We start from the raw sequence: 12316 nt of genomic DNA on the forward strand, positions 1-12316 counted from the left end.
CTAACACTACATGAGTACTGAACTCAGGCGTATATATGGTTAACTAGGGATTGGTTGTTGACTTGTTTTAATGCAGGTTCCCGTTACTTGGAAGTTGGATTATGGCAGGAGGCCAAGTCTAACTTAGTAACGGTTTGCTTAGCCTTAGCTTATATTGCATGCTAGGGCTAGATTGATTGTTATTTTGGGTTGTCTGGGTTAGAGTCTAGGTTGCGGGTAGAGGCCGCCAGCTCACTGAGTAATACTAGATTACTCATCCAACTCCGTTGTCCTTTTTGCAGGTCGCTTTAGGTAAGGATGATTGGATAGCATGGTGCTGGACGTTAGGACCGCCGGTGTAGATTTTCATGCCTTTTGTAAACGGTATTGTGAATTGTGTTATGTTGACTCGATTTGGCATTAGGCCGGGCCCAGTCTTGAATTATTCAATGTATGAATATTTCTTAAATCAATAAAAGTAATTGTTTTATATGCGCTTCATGAGTACTCTGATATTTGACTAGTCCGGTCTAACACAACGTTAGGTCGTGGTACGGGTTGAAAAGCCTTAGGCCTCGATCTAACGGAAAACGCTAACTCTAGGTACAGGTTGCAAAGCCTTGTGCCTTGACGCAGCGGGACGTGTTAGTGGACGAACTGGTCGAGGTCGTGGAGTAAATTTTGTGACTCTGGCCAGATCGTCCCTAACCCGTCACGTAGCGCTTCCGGACCATGGTGTTGGGTTGGACGGTCAGTCATGTTCTTGTTTGATTGTTGGCTGGCCGGTTGGCCTTTCATCTCCAACCCTTGGTGTGGGTCGTCCGTCGGTCATGTTCTTGTTTGATTGTTGGCCGGTGGGTTGACCTATACCTAGGAGGGTTCGGGGGTGTTACAGAGGTGGTATCAGAGCATGGTTTCGTCCATGCTTTCGGAACTCATGATTTAATCGGTTTTAAATATTTATCGAGTCAAAATGAGTCGCAAAAGGGATTAGGGAAACCGGTCACATCCAGCAATAAGATTTATTGTTTAAGGAATTATGATTGAGATAGTGGAATCTAGAATTGCTAGGTTGCTGGTTAGCATTGTTAGGTTGCTGGTTAGCATTGCTAGGTTGTTTGATTAGCATTGCTAGGTTGTTGTTAGTAGACTGTTGGGATTAGTTGTCTACTAACTTGTGTGTGAAGTGTTCTTTTGAATTGCAGCGAGTAAGTGTGTTCGTTGATCGGAACTTTAAGGGATGAAAACCTTAAAGTGGAGGGAGTTCGAGGCCAAACCCAAACCCGAAGCGAAAGAGGAGAGACAGATTCAGAGAACTGTGCTGTGGTATGGACTGGACAGATGGGGGGAAACAAGAGTTCGTTGGGAAAGTATTTCATCAAGATTAGGGAAGATGAAGATCGAGAAAATGGTTGGAGTAATCAGGAACGAGCGTGGAAAAGTTCGTATCATGGGAAATCAGAGTGTTATGGCAGAGCAACAGTATGAGATGATCCAGCAATCATTCAACTGAAGACGATTGTGGAGGCCTTGAGGAGGACACTTAAGGAACGATTGTGGACAGCGTAAAGATATATGGAGACGAGTGGAGAATGTCGCGAAGATGAGCAATTGCGCAACTAAGAATTCGAGGACGAATTCTATTAAGGGGGGGGGAGAATGTAGAAACCCGTTAAAAAAAAAAAAAAAAAAAAAAAAGAGAATGGCCGAGTATCATTGTGGTGGTCAAGTCGCGGGCAATAAGGATTGATCGAGAAGCTTTAACGTACGAGGTGGGCGAAGAAGTGATCGTGGGTGAACTATGAGTCGAATAAGTTTCTCGACCATAGTTAGAAGATGTCCTGGATTGATCAGACGGACGTTTTGGAAGCATAACAATTTTGGAAGCACAACGGTTTAGAAGCTCGACGTTTTTGAAGACCGACGTTTCTTCATCACGAAGTTTTCTCGGAAAATCTTCGTATCAGTAAAATATTATTCTGGAGACATAATAAGTTGGAAGCAGGACGGGAATTAAGCACGACGGGAAGCAAGCACGACAGGATCAAAGCACGACGGAAAAACCCGAAGTTGGGCAAAAACCCTAATTTCGGTATTATGGAATTCTTCGAGGAAGCCGAAGGCTCGGGAAATATTTTTACAGGATATCAGAATTCATCTGGAGTCTATTAAAAATATTTAGAGCATCAGAACGGGAGCGGAAAAATATTCGGGATTGATCACAGGTCAGAAATTTGCCGAAAGGGTAAAAAATCGCGTAAACCGACCGAGAAGCTCGAGGTGGCTCGTTGCATGGGTTCAGAACGTGTTGTCAAGCATCTAACAAGCTGAGTGTCTCCAGAAGCTCGAGGTGTCGCCGTGCATGGAAGCTGTACATGCAGCCTGACATGTAGAAGCACGATGTGGATCGACCAAGCACGAGGTGTCTCCGCGCATGCAAGCGAAGCATGCTGATCGACATGTGTGTACTGGTGTGGCTTCTTGCATGAACTCCAGGCATGCATCCTGACATGTGGGAGGAGTGGTGGCGTCCTGCATGTGTCCTGGACATGCAGCCTGACATGTGGAGCACGAGGTACCGCCGCGCATGCGTCCGGAGCCATGCGAAGCGACACACGGGCTGCCACCAACCTGAAGCTGATTGGCTGGTGTCTCCTATAAATACCCCACGACCCCAGCTCATTTATTCACATCCAGACCTGTCCAAACCAAGTGAAAAACGTGAGAGAGAAGTAGAAAAAGAAAGCAAGTGATTCCGAGCTATTTCGAGAGTTTTAGAGAGTTTTCGAGGTCAGTTCTCTACTGATTTCGAGTCAGCACCCTAGACAGTTCTGTCCAACTGAATTCGTCCAGGCCACTCAGTTCCTTTGATGATCAAGTGGAGATGCTGTCCGGAGTTAGTTCAGTTCTACGGGTTCAGATCAGTCGAAGTTCTTCTCGATACTCCGCTGGGAAGTCCGAAGAACTGTCCAGAAGCTAAAGGAGGTTCTGTCCAAATCAGCCTGTCGAGGCCTATCAGTTTCTTCATGGTGAAGCCAAGGTTCTGTCCAAGTCGAGATCAGTCCAGTCAAGACGTTCATCTTGGGTTTTGGCCATGTCCTCTCCGATCAACCAGCTGCTTCTCGCTTAGAACACTGTGAGTTGGTTTTGTGTGAATTCCACTTGGAATTTAGGGTAGTTTTGTGAGTTGGTTTTGTGTGAATTCCACTTGGAATTTAGGGTAGTTTTGTGAGTTGGTTTTGTTTGAGTTCCACTTGGAACTTAGGGAAGATCGAGTATTCATATAGAGTAGAATGCTCACATTCTTGCATGGTAGAGTCCTTGGGGTTATTTATTAAACCGGACTCAGTTTAGCACGGGCTAGCTGAGATGAAATGGAATTAAGACTGAGTTAATAACCTGACTAGGACTAGGATGCATCATGATTTATATTCTTGCGTGTTGATATGGTTGAGTGCAGATTCCCGTTATCTTTAAAGATAGTGTCGTAGCATGAGGCCGAACTATCTGGGTAACGGTTTGATTGAGTAGATTGATTGAGTAGATTTAATTAAATGCTTGCTCTTTTAATTAATCTTTTTGATTGAGGTTAGTCATCTCTTGGTAAGGGAGTGACTAACTGGTTGAGTTGTTTAGTTTTGGGTTGGAGTCTTGTCCCTTAGGACTTTCCTAGGGATAATTGTGTCGAGTGTGTGTTATGCCGACAGCAGGTGCGAAACCCGCCCATGCTAGGTATGTTTTGGGGTAGACTAGTGTTTCCTTGCCCTCGTATTCAGCGGGTTCAAGGAAACCCCTTATTCGCTGGATCGGGAAGACTCAGATAGACGGGGTCATGGCCTATGGCTGAGTGATTACACGACGGTGTAATGTGGCAGTGACCCGAAGGACTGTGGGCAGTCGCGCGGTGACCCGAAGGACTGTGGGCCGTGGTCGGTTGAAAGTTCCTTCTTCTGGCCTTTGTGGTAGGGAGATAGGATATTGCCGATAGAGAGGAGGAACACGAAGTCACCAGGGCCCAGGTTAGAGTGTTGTGTTAGTGTGTCGTAGAGGGTTATGGAACCCTCGAGTTAATGTAGCACCGATATACGGTGTTACGAGTAAGATCGAGTCATTGGTAGTTACTATCTTATTATTGTTGTGGTTGTGGTTGTTGATTGCTTTGTTTGCAGGTTCTGACATTAAGTCCTAAGTCTGGTTTAGGTACCGGATTAGGCTTGGTGTGTATTTTGTTAGTGTAGGCCTGACGTTGGCATGTATGTGTTTGAGGGATTGCTTGTGAAGGGTGGTGGATATTAAAGCTATGCGGTATCATTGGTTGGCCGATCATGTTCTTGTTTGATTGTTGGTCGACCGGCTCATGATACTTGTATAGTCTAAGTGTCTAACACTACATGAGTACTGAACTCAGGCGTATATATGGTTAACTAGGGATTGGTTCTTGACTTGTTTTAATACAGGTTCCCGTTACTTGGAAGTTGGATTATGGCAGGAGGCCAAGTCTAACTTAGTAACGGTTTGCTTAGCCTTAGCTTATATTGCATGCTAGGGCTAGATTGATTGTTATTTTCGGTTGTCTGGGTTAGAGTCTAGGTTGCGGGTAGAGGCCGCCAGCTCACTGAGTAATACTAGATTACTCATTCAACTCCGTTGTCCTTTTTGCAGGTCGCTTTAGGTAAGGATGATTGGAAAGCATGGTGCTGGACATTAGGACCGACGGTGTAGATTTTCATGCCTTTTGTAAACGGTATTGTGAATAGTGTTATGTTGACTCGATTTCGCATTAGGCCGGGCCCAGTCTTGAATTATTCAATGTATGAATATTTCTTAAATCAATAAAAGTAATTGTTTTATATGCGCTTCATGAGTACTCTGATATTTGACTAGTCCGGTCTAACACAACGTTAGGTCGTGGTACGGGTTGAAAAGCCTTAGGCCTCGATCTAACGGAAAACGCTAACTCTAGGTACAGGTTGCAAAGCCTTGTGCCTTGACGCAGCGGGACGTGTTAGTGGACGAACTGGTCTAGGTCGTGGAGTAAATTTTGTGACTCTGGCCGGACCATGGTGTTGGGTTGGACGGTCAGTCATGTTCTTGTTTGATTGTTGGCTGGCCGGTTAGCCTTTCATCTCCAACCCTTGGTGTGGGTCGTCCGTCGGTCATGTTCTTGTTTGATTGTTGGCCGGTGGGTTGACCTATGCCTAGGACGGTTCGGGGTTGTTACAGAGGGCGTGGCTGCTGATCCAGAAAAGGTCCACGCCATACGAGAATGGCCTCGACCTACCACTATGACGGAAGTGAGGAGTTTTCTCGGACTGGTGGGTTATTATCAGAAGTTCGTTGGACTTTTCCTCCATTGCAAAGCCTTTAACTAAACTTACCAAAAAAAGAGTTCATTTCTTATGGGTGGAAGAAACCGAGAAGGCATTCAAGAAGTTGAAGGAAGCTCTCACAACCGCACCTGTGTTAGCTTTGCCCGAGCAAGGTAAACCTTACACGGTTTATACGGATGCTTCACGAGTTGGGTTAGGTTGTGTTCTTATGCAAGATGGAAGAGTCATTGCATATGCCTCACGACAACTAAGGAAGCATGAAGATAAATACAGTACACATGACTTGGAGTTAGCCGCCGTGGTGTTCGCTTTGCGAATTTGGAGATCTTACTTGTATGGAGAAGAAGTTGAGGTATACACGGACCATCAAAGTCTTAAATACCTCTTCACCCAACCAGAATTCAACCTGCGTCAGCATAGGTGGATGGAGTTTGTGGCGGACTACAACATAAAGATTCTCTACCATCCTGATAAAGCGAATGTTGTTGCGGATGCTTTAAGTCGAAGAAAGTGGGGCACAGATTTAGAGAAAGAAGTGGAGCTGTTGAACCAAGAGTTAAACAAGTGAAGTTGGTCGTTTTGGAAGGGCAAGCGAGCGAGCCATTAGGAGTTCAAGCGGTGAATCCGGCCAGCTTGATTCAGAGAATTCGAGAGGAACAGCTTATGGATGAGAAGATATTGAAGATTGCTGAAGAACTCAGAGGACAAATCGGGGCAAATAATGCTGGATATTACTTAGCGGACGATGGAACCTTGCTAATTAATAGAAGGATCACGGTTCCTAAGGATCGCACACCATCCTTACTTAGTATCCATCCTGGAAGTTCAAAGATGTACCAAGATGTGAGAAGATACTACCACTGGCCGGGCATGGAGAGATCTGTAGCACGTTGGGTTGCTCAGTGTGCAACTTGTCAACAAGTCAAGGTCGAGCATCAAGTTCCAGGAGGATTCTTGCAGAGTCTTTCGATACCTCAATGGAAATGGGACTCGATTTTCATGGATTTAATCACTTGATTACCCACTGCTCCAGGTAGATCGAACAACTCGATATGGGTGATTCTGGATAGGTTAACCAAGGTTACACACTTGTTGCTTATGCGGGAAACTGATAAAGTTGAAGTATTGGTCGAGTTGTTTATCGAGCAAATTGTGAAGTTACATGGTGTACCTTCAGACATCGTTTCAGATCGCGATCCAAGGTTCACAACATCATTTTGGGAAGCACTACAAGAAGCCTTGGGAACCAAACTATTCAGAAGCACGGCGTTCCACCCAGAAACAGATGGCCAAACAGAGAGGACCATCCGAACCATCAAGGATATGCTTCAGATGTGTATTCTCGATTGGGCAGGAAATTGGAAAAGCATTTATCGTTGGTCGAGTTCTCGTATAACAACAGTCATCATTCGAGCATAAGGATGTCACCTTATGAAGCGTTATACTAAAGGCCATGAAAAACGCCTATGTGTTGGATGGAAGTCGGCGAAAGAAGAATGATTGGGTCACCTATCATTTAGGAGACCATGATTAAGCTGGAGACGATTCAGACCAACATGAAGAAGGCTCAGGAACGTCAGAAGAAGTATGCAGACCAGTCAAGAACAGAGGTAACTATTGAGATAGGAGATTGGGTCTATTTGAAGGTTACTGCACAGAAAGGGAAGGACAGATTTGGCAAAGTCGGGAAACTTGCGGTCAGGTTCATTGGTCCGTACAAGATCATCGGGAAAGTTGGTGAGGTAGCTTACCGATTGGATCTCCCAGAGGATATGCATCTACATCATGTATTCCATGTTTTCATGCTTCAGAAACATATACGGGATCCAAGTGCTATTGAGCCTAAGAGAATCGAGGAGTTGGGGACAAACCTTACGTATCCGGATGGACCAATCTCATTGGGAGAACGATGTATTCGGAAGCTGAAGAATCGTGAGATTTCCCAGTTACAAGTATTCTGGAAAAAACAAAACATGATTCATGTTACTTGGGAGGATGAAGCGAGATTAAAAGCTCATCACCAGGAGTTTTTCCGAGAGGATGTTGTGACGGAAGAAGGAGGCCCCTCAAAACCTTAGAATTCGAGGACGAATTCTGTTAAAGGGGGGGGGGGGGGGGGGAATGTAGAAACCCTTAAAAAAAAAGAAAAAAAAAAAGAAGACTGGTCGAGCCATCTTTTTGGTGGTCGAGTCGCGGGCGATCAAATTGATCGAGAAGTTTTGAAGTATGAGGAGATCGAAGAATTGATCGTGAGTAAACCATGAGTCAAATAAGCTAATCGATCATGGTTAGACAATGTGCTAGATTGATCAAAAGAATGTTTTGGAAGCACACCATTTTTGGAAGCACAACGTTTTAGAAACTCGATGTTTTAGAAGAACGACGTTTCTTAAGCACGCAGTTTTCTTCAAAACTTCGTATCAGTAGAATATTATGTTGGGAACATAATAAGTCGGAAGCAGGACGGTAGCCAAGCAGGACGGGAAGTAAGCACGACGGGATCGAGGCACGACGGGAAAACCCTAATTTTGGTATTATGAATTTTTTGGGGAATCCGGAGGCTCGGGAAATATTTTCCGTCAGGTCAGGAGTTTATTAAAAATACTCAGAGCAACAGAACGGACGTAGAAAAATATTTGAGATTGATCAGGGGACGAAAATTCACCGGAAAGGCCGAAATTGGATGAATGGGCCGAAAAGCTCGAGGTGGTTCGATCTATGAAATCAGGACGTGGTGTCAACTTCTTGGTATGGTATTTGACAAGGGAAGCACGAGGTGTTGCAATACAAATGATCACAGCATGCAGAGTGACACACATAAGCACGAGGTGGATCGACCAAGTAGCTGAGTGTCGCGATGCATGTGGCCAGACATGTGGAGGACATGGTGTCTCCTTGCATGAAGCCAGGCCATGCATCCAGACGGGTAGAGGACATGGTGTCACCTTGAATGTGATCAAGTCATGCATCCAGCCATGTGGAGCACGAGGTGCCGCCGCACATGCGTACGGAGCAATGCAAAGCGACACACGGGCTGCCACACGGCTTGTTCCTGATTGGTTGATGTTACCTATAAATAGCCCACGACTCCCTCTCATTTGAACATATCCAGAACACTTCAAAGTCAGTTCAAAACCTGAGAGAGAAAGCAAAGAAAGAAAGATCGTGTTTCGGTAGTTTTCGAGAGATTTAGGCAGTTTTCGAGAGAAAATACTCTGCCGAATTTGAGTCAGCACCTGGAGAAGGTTCTTTTCAAGTGCATAGAGATCAGTTCTAGTGGAGACCAGTTCAAGAGCAGTCTGGACGTGGGTCTACTTGAGAAGGTCGAGAAAGGGTTCGGATCGCAGAAGTCGGGTTTGGGGTCAAGGCCACGGTCAAACAAAAACAGTGAGTTATAATCAATTGATTGCTGAGTTGTTTTTATATTGGTTCCCGTTACTTGGAAGTTAGATCATGGGAGGAGGCCAGGTCTAACTGAGTAACGGTTTGATTAGTTAATAGTTGAGGTTTGGTTGATTGAGTTGATAGCATGCTTAGTTATTGCTTGAGAACCGTAGTAGCATGCTAATGGTTAGGTTTATTGGTTAGTTAGCGAATGCAGAATGCTTAGATAATACTAAATTGTGGATAGTTAGGTATTCTGAAATTAGTCTTTATGCTAGATTCTGGAATGTGGTTGATTGTGTTGTGATTATTACTTGAAACCTTGGTTATATTACCGGGTTTAGTATTGGTTATATTTTGGCCGGCAGCATTTGTGTAATCCACAACCCACAATGCTAGGCATATTAGGGGTGATTTAGTGTTCCTTCAGACCTCGTACCCAACGGGTTGAAGGAAACTCCTTATTCTCTGGATCGGGTAGACTCAGACGAACGGTGTCATGTCCTATGGCTGAGTATTACACGACGGTGTAATGTGGCAGTGACCCAAAGGATTGTGGGCTGTGTCCCGCGGTGACCCGAAGGACTGTGGGCCGCAGTCAGTTGAAAGTTCCTCCTTTCGGCCTTTGTGGTAGCGAGATAGGATATCACCGATAGTGAAGGAGGAACCTAACGTCACCGGGGCCCGAGTTAGTTATATATATTAAATCGTGTTTCGGATTGTTAAACCCTAATTTATTTCTAGGTTGAGTTTGGTGGTGAGCTAGCATAATGCTAGTTATTTTACTATATTTTTCCAGCTGCGTTTTTCTGATATTGCTTATTATTATCCGTTGAATTGGGTTGAATTATTATTAGGTGAACTTCTCGCTTTAGATTGTTTGGGGTGGGATAGAGAGGGGTCGTATTTGTTAGTTGGGGATTGTAACTCACTGAGTAATGCCAGATTACTCACTCCTCACTCGTTGTTGTTTTCAAGTGACCAGTAGTGAGCCTGTAGAGTTCGTGGGAAGCTAACGGCTGGTGTAGATTCGCTTTAGTATGTATCTTTCGCTCTCTTGGCATGCCACCACTTGTATAATATTTTGTGTGTTGTGAACCATGTATTTTATGAAACAAATAAAGCGAATGTTTTATGCAAACGACTTGTTGTTACTGATATTAGCTTGTCCGAGCTAACACAACGTCAGATTGGGGTACGGGTTGAGAAGCCTTAGGCTTTGATTCTGACGGGACGTGTTAGTGGGCGGACTAGCCTAGTCACGAATTGCACTTTTTGTGACCTTGGCCGGATCACTCGTTAACCCGTCATGTAACATTCCCAAACCATCGTAGATGGTCAGCCCGTCGGTCATGTTCATGTTTCATTGTTGGCCGGTGGTTCGACCTATGCCTAGAAAGGTCTGGGGCTGTTACAGGCAGGTGCATTACAAAGGGCATGTAAAGGTAGTCTTTTCTTGATCGTCAGGGTGTATAAGGATTTGGAAAAATCCAGAGTATCCGTCAAGAAAACAGTAATATTGGTGATTAGCCAATCTTTCCAACATTTGATCAATGAAGGGCAAAGGAAAGTGATGTTTTCTGGTGGCAGCGTTTAATTTCCTATAATCGATACACATTCGATGCCCGGTGACAGTTCACGTTGGAATGTGCTCGTTTTTATAATTCTTCACTACCGTAATACCGCCTTTCTTAGGTACAACATGCACATGGCTTACCCAGTTACCAACCGAAATTGGGTAGATGACTCCAGCATCTAGAAATTTGATAATTTCCTTCTTAACAGCTTCCTTCAAGTTCGGGTTTAGCCTCCTTTGTTGTTTCACTGACGATTTGGAATCATCTTCTAAGTGAATTAGGTGCATGCACAGATCTGGAGAGATACCAGGAATATCCTCGAGAGAGTATCCGAGGGCTTTCCTATACTTGCGCAGTTTGTTCAACAATAACGTGAGTTCTCCGTTAGTTACATTGGCGTTTACGATCACGGGGTATGAATTATTATAGAGAAAAGCGTAATTGAGTCCAGCAGGTAGTTGCTTCAACTCAACTTTCAGTGCTTTTTCTGCGTTCCAATTTTCTAGAGAGGATGGTTGTCGATCGACAGCGTCTTTTAAATATCAATCGACATTGATTTCCCAATCTTCATCCTCCACGTCATCGACATTTGCTATCTCTACACTTGCGTCCATTAATCGCGCGTATTCATCAGCCCTGCTGTCGATGCTGAATATCTCCTTTTCAGTAAATGTAAGCACTTTTTTCAGGGGATCATCTGAGCATAGGTCTATGAAAGATTCTTCAGCCAAGTCAAAGATATCATCCACATAAAAGGCTTGTTTGTCGATTAAAGGTCGTCTTATTAGTTTTTCCATATCGAAAGTCATTGGGATGTTTCCAATGTTTAAACATATCCGACCTTCCTTGACGTTGATGATCGCACCAGCTGTGGCTTGAAATGGTCTACCTAAAATTAGGGGGTCTTTCGGTTCATTCTGGTATTTCAACACAACGAAATCTGTTGGTACGTGACAGTTGTTAATTTTTATTGGCACGTCATCTAGTACTCCTTCAGGTACTCTTAACGGATCTATCGGCAAGAACCAATGTTATTTTGGTTGGTTTAAACTCATTGTATCCCAATGATATCGCAACAGAATGCGGCATGAAATTTACACTGGAACCTAGGTCAGAAAGGGATCGAGGAAAAATTTTATTTCGTATGTTGCAATCTAGAACAAAGCTTTCAGGATCAGGTCTCTTGACCAGGGTTTCACCTTGGATTATACCACTTACTTCCTCTGAAACCATCTTGACGCTGTGTTCAGCAGCTGGGAAGCTGTTGGATACTATATCCTTCACATATTTCTTTATTGAGGGTGATACTTTTATGGCTTCACTTAGTGGAATTTCTAGCGTGATTTTATCAAATGCTTTCTTGCAAATCGCCTTATCCAATTCTCGCTTAGTTTGCGACTTGCTGGGAGGAAAGGACGGCAAAGTCCTACACACTCTCTCTACTGCCGGTTTGGCAGTAGTTGAGTGTCGATCGACATTGTTTCCAATCTGTCGATCGATATTTCCCGTAGTCGGCCGATCGATGTCATTCCCTTCTTGTCGATCGATTTCCACATCTTCTTCCGACTCCTCCTCTTCTTCATCGAGGTTGATCGTCACCCTCTCAGCTTCTCCAGTGTTGGACCGTTCCTTTTCTTGAGACGGTTCTGATCCTAGGTCAGGATTATCGAGAAGTATCGGTCGTGATCTACTTTCACCAGTTTTCTCAACTTCACCGGGTTTTTTCGCATGGTTAATTTCTGTTGCGTTTGGGGTGAGGCGTTTTCTGCTTCTTAGTAACACAACATTAACTTGACGTTTCGGATTTGCGTCAGTTCTCCCAGGGAGATGTCCTGTTTCTCTTTTGATGGCCGTCGCGTTTTCCGCTACTTGATTGTCCAGTCTCTTAATGTGTTCACTTAAAGTGTCGAACTTCCTCATTAGCTCACTGTAGATTATATTTATATTTCCGTTCAGGTCAGTGGCCAATTTTCGATTTCCCGTGAAGGTTTGGTTTAACCTAAATTTCACTCTGCCTCAGCGTGATCCAACAGTAGCATCATAATT

Source organism: Brassica napus, chromosome C7 (assembly GCF_020379485.1).
Source record: "Brassica napus cultivar Da-Ae chromosome C7, Da-Ae, whole genome shotgun sequence".
NCBI classification, from domain to species: Eukaryota; Viridiplantae; Streptophyta; class Magnoliopsida; order Brassicales; family Brassicaceae; genus Brassica; species Brassica napus.